A 10019-nucleotide genomic window follows, 5' to 3' on the forward strand; every position below is an offset into this window, starting at 1 on the left:
GCAGGACATATTTAAAGTGATGTAAGGGAAAAAGCTACAACCAAGATTACTCTACCCAGCAAGGATCTCATTCAGATTTGATGAAGAAATTAAAACCTTGGGCTTCCCTGGTGGCGCAGTGGTTGAGGGTCCACCTGCCGATGCAGGGGACATGGATGGGTTCGTGCCCTGGTCCGGGGAGATCCCACATGCCGCGGAGCGGCTGGGCCCGTGAGCCATGGCCGCTGAGCCTGCACGTCCAGAGCCTGTACTCCACAACGGGAGAGGCCACAACAGTGAGAGGCCCACGTACCGCAAAAAAAAAAAAAAAAGAAATTAAAACCTTCTCAGACAAGCAAAAGTTAAGACAATTCAGCACCACTAAACCAGCTTTACAACAAATGCTAAAGGAACTTCTTTAGGCAGAAAACACAAGAGAAGGAAAAGACCTAAAATAACAAACCCAAAACAATTAAGAAAATGGTAATTTGAACATACATATCGATAACTACCTTAAATGTAAATGGATTAAATGTTCCAACCAAAAGACATAGACTGGCTGAATGGATACGAAAACAAGACCCGTATATATGCTGTCCACAAGAGACCCACTTCAGACCTAGGGACACATACAGACTGAAAGTGAGGGGATGGAAAATGATATTCCATGCAAATGTAAATCAAAAGAAAGCTGGAGTAGCAATTCTCATATTAGACAAAATAGACTTTAAAATAAAGACTATTACAAGAGACAAAGAAGGACACTACATAATAATCAAGGGATCAATCCAATAAGAAGATACAACAATTGTAAATATTTATGCATCCAACATAGGAGCACCTCAATACATAAGGCAAATGCTAACAACCATAAAAGGGAAATCAACAGCAACACAATCAACAGCAACACAATCATAGTGGACTTTAACACCCCACTTTCACCAATGCACAGATCATCCAGAATGAAAATAAATAAGGAAACACAAGCTTTAAATGACACATTAAACAAGATGGACTGAATTGATATTTATAGGACATTCCATCCAAAAACAACAGAATACACTTTCTTCTCAAGTGCTCATGGAATATTCTCCAGGATAGATCATATCATGGGTCACAAATCAAGCCTTGGTAAATTTAAGAAAACTGAAATCATATCAAGTATCTTTTCCGACCACGACGCTATGAGACTAGATATCAATTACAGGAAAAAATATGTAAAAAATACAAGTAGGTGGAGGCTAAACAATACACTACTAAATAACCAAAAGATCATTGAAGAAATCAAAGAGGAAATCAAAACATACCTAGAAACAAATGACAATGAAAACACGACAACCCAAAACCTATGGGATGCAGCAAAAGCAGTTCTAAGAAAGAAGTTTACAGCAATACAATCCTACCTCAAGAAACAAGAAACATCTCAAATAAACAACCTAACCTTACACCTAAAGCAATTAGACAAAGAAGGACAAAAAAACCCCAAAGTTGGCAGAAGGAAAGAAATCATAAAGATCAGATGAGAAATAAATGAAAAGGAAATGACAGCAAAGATCAAAAAAACTTAAAGCTGGTTCTTTGAGAAGATAAACAAAATTGATAAACCATTAGCCAGACTCATCAAGAAAAGAGGGAGAGGACTCAAATCAATAAAATTAGAAATGAAAAAGGAGAAGTTACAACAGACACCACAGAAATACAAAGCATCCTAAGAGACTACTACAAGCAACTCTATGCCAATAAAATGGACAACCTGGAAGAAATGGACAAATTCTTAGAAAAGTACAACCTTCCGAGACTGAACCAGGAAGAAATAGAAAATATAAACAGACCAATCACAAGCACTGAAATTGAGACTGTGATTAAAAATCTTCCAACAAACAAAAGCCCAGGACCAGATGGCTTCACAGGCGAATTCTATCAAATATTTAGAGAAAAGCTAACACCTATCCTTCTCAATCTTTTCCAAAATATAGCAGAGGGAGGAACACTCCCAAACTCATTCTACAAGGCCACCATCACCCTGATACCAAAACCAGACAAAGATGTCACAAAGAAAGAAAGCTACAGGCCAATATCACTGATGAACATAGATGCAAAAATCCTCAACAAAATACTAGCAAACAGAATCCAACAGCACATTAAAAGGATCATACACCATGATCAAGTGGGGTTTATCCCAGGAATGCAAGGATTCTTCAATATATGCAAATCAATCAATGTGATAAACCATATTAACAAACTGAAGGAGAAAAACCACATGATCATCTCAATAGATGCAGAAAAAGCTTTTGACAAAATTCAACACCCATTAGTGACAAAAACCCTCCAGAAAGTAGACATAGAGGGAATTTACCTCAACATAATAAAGGCCATATATGACAAACCCAAAGCCAACATCTTTCTCAATGGTGAAAAACTGAAACCATTTCCTCTAAGATCAGGAACAAGACAAGGTTGTCCACTCTCACCACTATTATTCTACATAGTTTTGGAAGTTTCAGCCACAGCAATCAGAGAAGAAAAAGAAATAAAAGGAATCCAAATTGGAAAAGAAGAAGTAAAGTTGTCACTGTATGCAGATACATAGTGAGAATCCTAAAGATGCTACCAAAAACTACTAGATCTAATCAATGAATTTGGTAAAGCAGCAGGATTTAACAAAATTAATTAAATTTTGTGCATTAACAAAATTAATGCACAGAAAGCTCCTGCATTCCTATATACTAATGATGAAAAATCTCAAAGAGAAATTAAGGAAACACTCCCATTTACCATTGCAACAAAAAGAATAAAATACCTAGGAATAAACCTACCTAAGGAGACAAAAGACCTGTATGCAGAAAACTATAAGACACTGATGAAAGAAATTAAAGATGATATAAACAGATGGAGAGATATACCATGTTCTTGGATTGGAAGAATCAACATTGTGAAAATGACTGTACTACCCAAAGCAATCTACAGATTCAATGCAATCCCTATCAAACTACCAATGGCATTTTTCACAGAACTAGAACAAAAAATTTCACAATTTCTGTGGAAACACAAAAGACCCTGAATAGCCAAAGCAATCTTGAGAAAAAAAAATGGAGCTGGAGGAATCAGGCTCCTGGACTTCAGACTATACTACAAAGCTACAGTAATCAAGACAGTATGGTACTGGCACAAAAACAGAAATATAGATCAATGGAACAGTATAGAAAGCCCAGAGGTAAACCCATGCACATATGGTCACCTTATTTTTGATAAAGGAGGTAAGAATATACAATGGAGAAAAGACAGCCTCTTCAATGAGTGGTGCTGGGAAAACTGGACAGCTACATGTATAAGAATGAAATTAGAACACTCCCAAACACCATACACAAAAATAAACTCAAAATGGATTAAAGACCTAAAATGTAAGGCTAGACACTATAAAACTCTTAGAGAAAAACATAGGCAGACTACTCTATGACATAAATCACAGCAAGATCCTTTTTGACCCACCTCCTAGAGAAATGGAAATAAAAACAAAAATAAACAAGTGGGACCTAATGAAACAAAATCTTTTGCACAGCAAAGGAAACCATAAACAAGACAAAAAGACAACCCTCAGAATGGGAGAAAATATTTGCAAATGAAGCAACTGACAAAGGATTAATCTCCAAAATTTACAAGCAGCTCACGCAGCTCAATATCAAAATAACAAACAATCCAATCCAAAAATGGGCAGAAGACCTAAATAGACATTTCTCCAAAGAAGATATACAGATAGCCAACAAACACATGAAAGGATGCTCAACATCACTAATCATTAGAGAAATGCAAATCAAAACTACAATGAGGTATCACCTCACACCAGTCAGAATGGCCATCATCAAAAAATCTAGAAACAATAAATGCTGGAGAGGGTGTGGAGAAAAGGGAACCCTCTTGCACTGTTGGTGGGAATGTAAATTTTTACAGCCACTATGGAGAACAGTACGGAAAAAACTAAAAATAGAGCTACCATACAACCCAGCAATCCCATTACTGGGCATATGCCCTGAGAAAACCATAATTCAAAACGAGTCATGTACCACAATATTCATTGCAGCTCTATTTACAATCACCAGGACCTGGAAACAACCTCAGTGGCCATTGACAGATGAATGGATAAAGAAGATGTGGCACATATATACAATGGAATATTAGCCACAAAAAGAAACAAAATTGAGTTATTTGTAGCGAGGTGGATGGACATAGAGACTGTCATACAGAGAGAAGTAAGTCAGAAAGAGAAAAACAAATACCGTATGCTAACACATATATATGGAATCTAAAAAAAAAAAAAAATGGTTCTGAAGAACCTAGGGGCAGGACTGGAATAAAGACATAGACATAGAGAATGGACTTGAGGATACAAGGAGGAGGAAGGGTTAGCTGAGACGAAGTGAGAGAGTGGCATGGACATATATACACTACCAAACGTAAAATAGATAGCTAGTGGGAAGCAGCCACATAGCACAGGGAGATCAGCTTGGTGCTTTGTGGCCACCTAGAGGGGTGGGATAGGGAGGATGGGAGGCAGACACAGGAGGGAGGAGATATGGGGACATATGTATATGTATAGCTGATTCACTTTGTTATAAAGCAGAAACTAACACACCATTGTAAAGTAATTATACTCCAATAAAGATGTTAAAAAAAAAAAAAAGAAGAAATGAGAGAGTTCAGTACAGCTGCCAGAAACATAATCAACACACAGAAAGCAGCAGTGTTTCTCTGTTCCAGCCAAAACTAGCTGGAAAAATGTAGCCAAAATATATTAGCACTTATCATAGCAATAAAAAATAGAAAGCATCTATGAATTAGCCTATTAGAGGATGCACAAAATCTCTATGGAGAAAATTTTGAATCTAGTAAAGGCACAAAAGGATACGTGAGGAAATAGGGAACTGTGTCCCATTCACGGACGGCACAACTCCACATCACCAAGGTTGATTCTCCTCAAGCTCATCTGAAAATTAAAGATAATCCAATCATAGTCACAGCAACACATTTTCAGGAACTTTACGGGTTGACTTGAAAATTCATATGAAAAATAAAGATTCATGAATGGCTAGAGATCAAAGATGTGGTATTGGCAAGGGAACAGATGAGACAATCAAAGAAACAGAATAGAAATTCCAGAATCATAACAAAATCATGTGAATGGCATCAAAACTCAGAGAGGAAAAGGTGAATTATTTAGGAAATGATGCTGGAGATATTAACCTGCCACGTGAGGAAGATTTGGGCTCCTACCACATACAGACTATACTTCACATGGAGAGCCCTGGGTCCAACATTCCTTCAGCACCTTGACTCACTGGCCACATTTATCACCTAAATATCGTGTTGCCTATTTGACAGTCATTAGTATGGGAATCACAGTGCGTCTTATAATTTCAACATACATTTGCGATTTTTTTGGCCACGCAGCATGTGGGATCTTAGTTCCCCGAGCAGGGATTGAACCCACGCCCCCTGCACTGAAAGCGCGGAGTCTTAACCACTGGACCACCAGGAAAGTCCCCATTTGTGGTATTTTTTAACGTTTAATGCATATTAAGCTGTTATGCAATCCAAACTTTTCCTGCAAGGAACAGCGGTTGAAAGAAGCAAGTTCTAAATGAAAAGCAGATTCTTGAAATCCTCACGCTGAATTAAGGAAGCAAATAATCAGGCTGCTTCAAAGGGAAGATAAGCTAGTGGAGCATTCTGCTGCTCAAAATGCAGAGGTAGACAACCCAAGATGAACAACTGCCATTGGTGCCAACACATCAGAATCCAGGAAGGAAGAAACAAAGGAAGTATAAGAAAAGTATTTGCCCTGGATATTTACTTCCTCTAGAACTAGTGATAGTTTAGATTCTCAGTACAGGTTATGAAGAAAGAAAATAAACACTAAAGCTCTTTAGATGAAACCATCAATGGTATTTGGAAAATCTTCATATTGTACATAAAGACAAGACTGTAAAAATGAAAAATGTTATATATATAATGTAATATCACATGATAATATAATACCATATAATATAACATGGACACACATACATATTCCAAATAGTTTAAGGACTGAAATATTAGCTTTAAATGCTAAAGCTAATTTTTTAAAAAAGAGAAAAAGCTTCATGGTCTCAACGTTGGGAACAGCTTCTTAAACAAGATGCCAAAAGAATGAACTATGTGAAAAAAAATGACAGATTCAACTTCATCACAATTAAAGATTTCTGTTCAATAAAGAATACCACCAACAAACTGAACAGATGAGTGACAGACTGGGGGAACTTTTTCTTCAAAGTCTGAAACTGATAAAAATTATTATGTAAATTATACAAGTAACTCCTACAAATCAGCAAGTGAGAGTCAGCCCCTCAGGAAAATGAGCGAAGTATAAGCAGATGGTTAACAGGGGGGAGACAGCGTCTGCTGAGGAAATGAGGAGACCTCTGCCAGAGACTCGCGAACAAGGAGACATCACCTCCAGCCAACTGATTCTCCAAAAATAGAAGGTCAAGTGACAGCAAGGGCAGCTGTGAGCTTGCAGAAATGGGGCCCCGTCCAGTTGGGAGGCCAGGCTGCTGCAGGACTGTGGACAGCCAGGCAGTGTGTACATGGTGGCATGCAGCAGCCCAGGACAGATGTGGGGCTCCTGCAGATGCATCCCAGAGACATGCCGCAGGGCCACCAGGAGACACGGAGAAGGGCTTTCAGCACAGCATTATTCTCGTCACAAAGAGGGGTAGGGCCCATTGCTCAGGAATGGAAAAGGGGTGTGTGTGTGTGTGTGTGCGCGCGTGTGCGTGTGTGTGTGTGAGAGAGAGAGAGAGGGAGAGAGGGAGAGAGAGAGAGACAGAGTTGGCTCAGGCTGCTACAACAGAACACCAAAGACTGGGCAGCTCATAAAACAACAGACATTTACCTCTCACAGTCCTGGAGGCTGGGAAGTCCAAGATCAAGGTACCAGCAGATTCACTGTCGAGTGAAAGCCCACTTCCCGCTATTTTCTGGGTGTGACCTCACATGGCAGAAGGCATGATGGAGCTCTCTGGGGCCCCTTTTACAAGGGCACTAATTCCATTCATGAGGGCTCCACCCTCATGACCTAGTCACCTCCCAAAGACCCACCTCCAAATACCATCACCTTGGGCATTAGAATTTTAAGATGTGAGGGCTTTTGTGGGGGGGGGGGGGGGGGGTCTACAAACATTCAGCCTATAGCATAAGTATACTCACATAATGAAAATTCCATACAGTCATCTAATGTACTGAACCAGACTTACATATAGCAACAAGGACCGATCTCAAAAACTTAATGTCTGGCCAAAAAAAAAAAAAGTAAGAAAGACAATGAGATTTACGGGCCAATAGTATTTATGGAGATTTTAAAACACATGCAAAATGGCACTCTACCTATTTCAAAGAGTCACTTATATTTAAATAAATGTATAATGTATTGCAAGTGGATTGGGAGGATGTAAATTAAATGCACTAAAGTGGGTAGTATTGGGAGGAGGGAAATAGGAGTGAGGAGGGAAGATGAAAGGGGGAAATAATAAAGGAAATGAAACCAAGCACAGCCTGGCACAGGCCACCGGCAAAGTGAGCCAAGACCTCAGCTGGGTTCTGGGACACGTCAGTACTGGACATGTGTATGAGGACAGTGCTAGGGGCCTTTCTCCACCACAGGAGTGGGGTCTGCAGAGGGACAGAGGAAGTCTGGATCTTACTTGAAGTCAGGTACAAGTTGCAGGACCTTCCTAGACACCCCCTTCCATCCTTCTCCCCTCCACCAGCCCCAGGCCAGCACCCTCGGCCTTTCCTCGACAATCACAGCTCAGACCCCAGGGCCCCTGCTTCAGCCGAGAGCACCTGCATTCTCCAGCTGCCTCTGAGGCCTCTGCCCTCTGGCCCAGCGACCCAACCCTCTGCCCATCAGCCAGAGACACCAACCCAAGTGAGGCGACAGAGGCCGGAAGGGGAGCTAACTTCCAAGACCACGACGGCGGCCCCTGACCTGGGGGACAGGGGTTCTGGGCTCTGCCCATGCCGCCTCACAGCAAAGCCCCCAAAGAGTCCAGCACACACTGAGGGTGGGTCCTGGACACCTCTGGGGCCACAGAGTCCAAGAAAGATGGCCCAGATAGCACCCTAGTGACAGCCAGTCTCAGCTGCTGTCTGAACACTGCTGAGTGTGATTTCTTGGTAACTAGATGTCAGCCTTGATAACTGTAGAGAATAGGAATGACTGTCCTCTACTTCACAGATTCCCAAGGGCGCTTGGACGGGGAGGGATAGACATAGACCCCCTGCAGCAGTAGCAGCAGCAACAAAATACCAGAACCGGGCTTCCCTGGTGGCGCAGTGGTTGAGAGTCTGCCTGCCAATGCAGGGGACGCGGGTTCGTGCCCTGGTCCGGGAAGATCCCACATGCCGCGGAGCGGCTGGGCCCGTGAGCCATGGCCGCTGAGCCTGCGCGTCCGGAGCCTGTGCTCCGCAACGGGAGAGGCCACAACAGTGAGAGGCCCGCGTACCACACACACACAAAAAAAAAACGCAGAACCTTGTGGAAGGGGACACTGTCAGGGGGTGGCATTGGTTTACCATCCCTGCGATTATTAACTTTTTGAGGATGACAGTCTGAACAGTGAGGGTCTTCGGACAGGGGTGGAGTACCTCGCAGGGCACACCTGCTGAGGAAGCGCCCATGAATCCATGACAGAAAGACGGGAATGATGGATGGAAGGGAGGGAGGGAGGGGAAGGATAATAAATGAATGGAAGGAATGATGGATGGAAGGAAGGAAGGAGGAGCGATCACACAGGAGTACAAACAAAGCCAGTCTCGAAGGCACACCCCCTGAGCAAGGCCCTCTGACAACACAGTATGTTTCATGCACGTGTCTGGTTATGAAATAAACCCATTTCATCAAACTATGGAGTGAGCTGAGCACAAGCCCTAGCTGACGGGGTAGGATGAGCAAGGCTGCTGACTAGGACCTCAGCTCCGAGGAGACAGGAATGGACATGGCCGAGGATCGTCGGACTCTCGGCTGTGTTCACAGGAGACAGGAGCAAGGGAAGTCACATTAGAAAGACCATCACCAGGAAGAAGTGAGAGAGTGGGAGGCAGGGCTGGGTGCCCGGAGCTGGTCACTTGGCGAGGAGAGACCAGCACATGGGTGTCCGGTGGCCTCCCCACCGCTCCCCTTTGCCGGCCCCTCCCCATCTCCCTGACCACTTAAAGATCCAAGTGTCAGGGGACTTAGCTCTTGGTCCTCTTCTCTTCTCCCTCCACACTCAATCTTGTCAATTTCATTCAGTTTCAAGACTTTAATGACATCTGTATATCGAAAATTCCCAGCCTGGATCTCTTTCCTGAACTCATGTGTCCAGCTGCGACGCAACACATTTCTGCTTGGATGTCTAAGAGATATCTATGGCAGTTAGAGACTGATGCATAACAAGCAGCCCAAAAGAACAATGTCTTGTTTCCCATGATTCTTTTGGTCAGGAACTTGGGCAGGGCTCATCTGGGTGGTTCTTCCGTCCCATGTGATGTCAGCTGGAGTCACTTCCACGGCCACATTAATCTGGGAACTCATTTGGGGCTGGGACGTGGAAGAAGGTCCTTCTCACAGGTCTGGAAGTTGGTGCTGCTTGTCAGCCAGCTGTCCATGGGCTTCTCCTCCAGGGTCCCTCCCAGCCTCCTTACAGCACAGCAACTGGGTTCCCAGAGAGCGAAAGCAGAAGCTGCTGGGCCTCTTCAACGTGAGGCCAGGAACGGACACAGCCATCATTTCCCCACACTCTACTGATCAAAGCAAGTTACAAAACCGGCCCTAATTCCAGGACGGGGAGGGGGGAGAGAAATGATGGCCAAGTGGCACGGGGGACAGAAGGCAAAGTCTCTTTGGAGACTTTCTACCAGGACAAGCCAGACCCCCTGGATGACATCTACTCCTTCACAAAACCTGATGGCTTCATCCTAAGAATATATCCAGAATCACCGCTTCCCTCCAGCACCACTGCTCC

Source organism: Aethalodelphis obliquidens, unplaced genomic scaffold (genome assembly GCF_003676395.1).
Source record: "Aethalodelphis obliquidens isolate GAN/ISIS:26980383/991018 unplaced genomic scaffold, ASM367639v1 scaffold11, whole genome shotgun sequence".
In the NCBI taxonomy this organism is placed as follows: domain Eukaryota; kingdom Metazoa; phylum Chordata; class Mammalia; order Artiodactyla; family Delphinidae; genus Aethalodelphis; species Aethalodelphis obliquidens.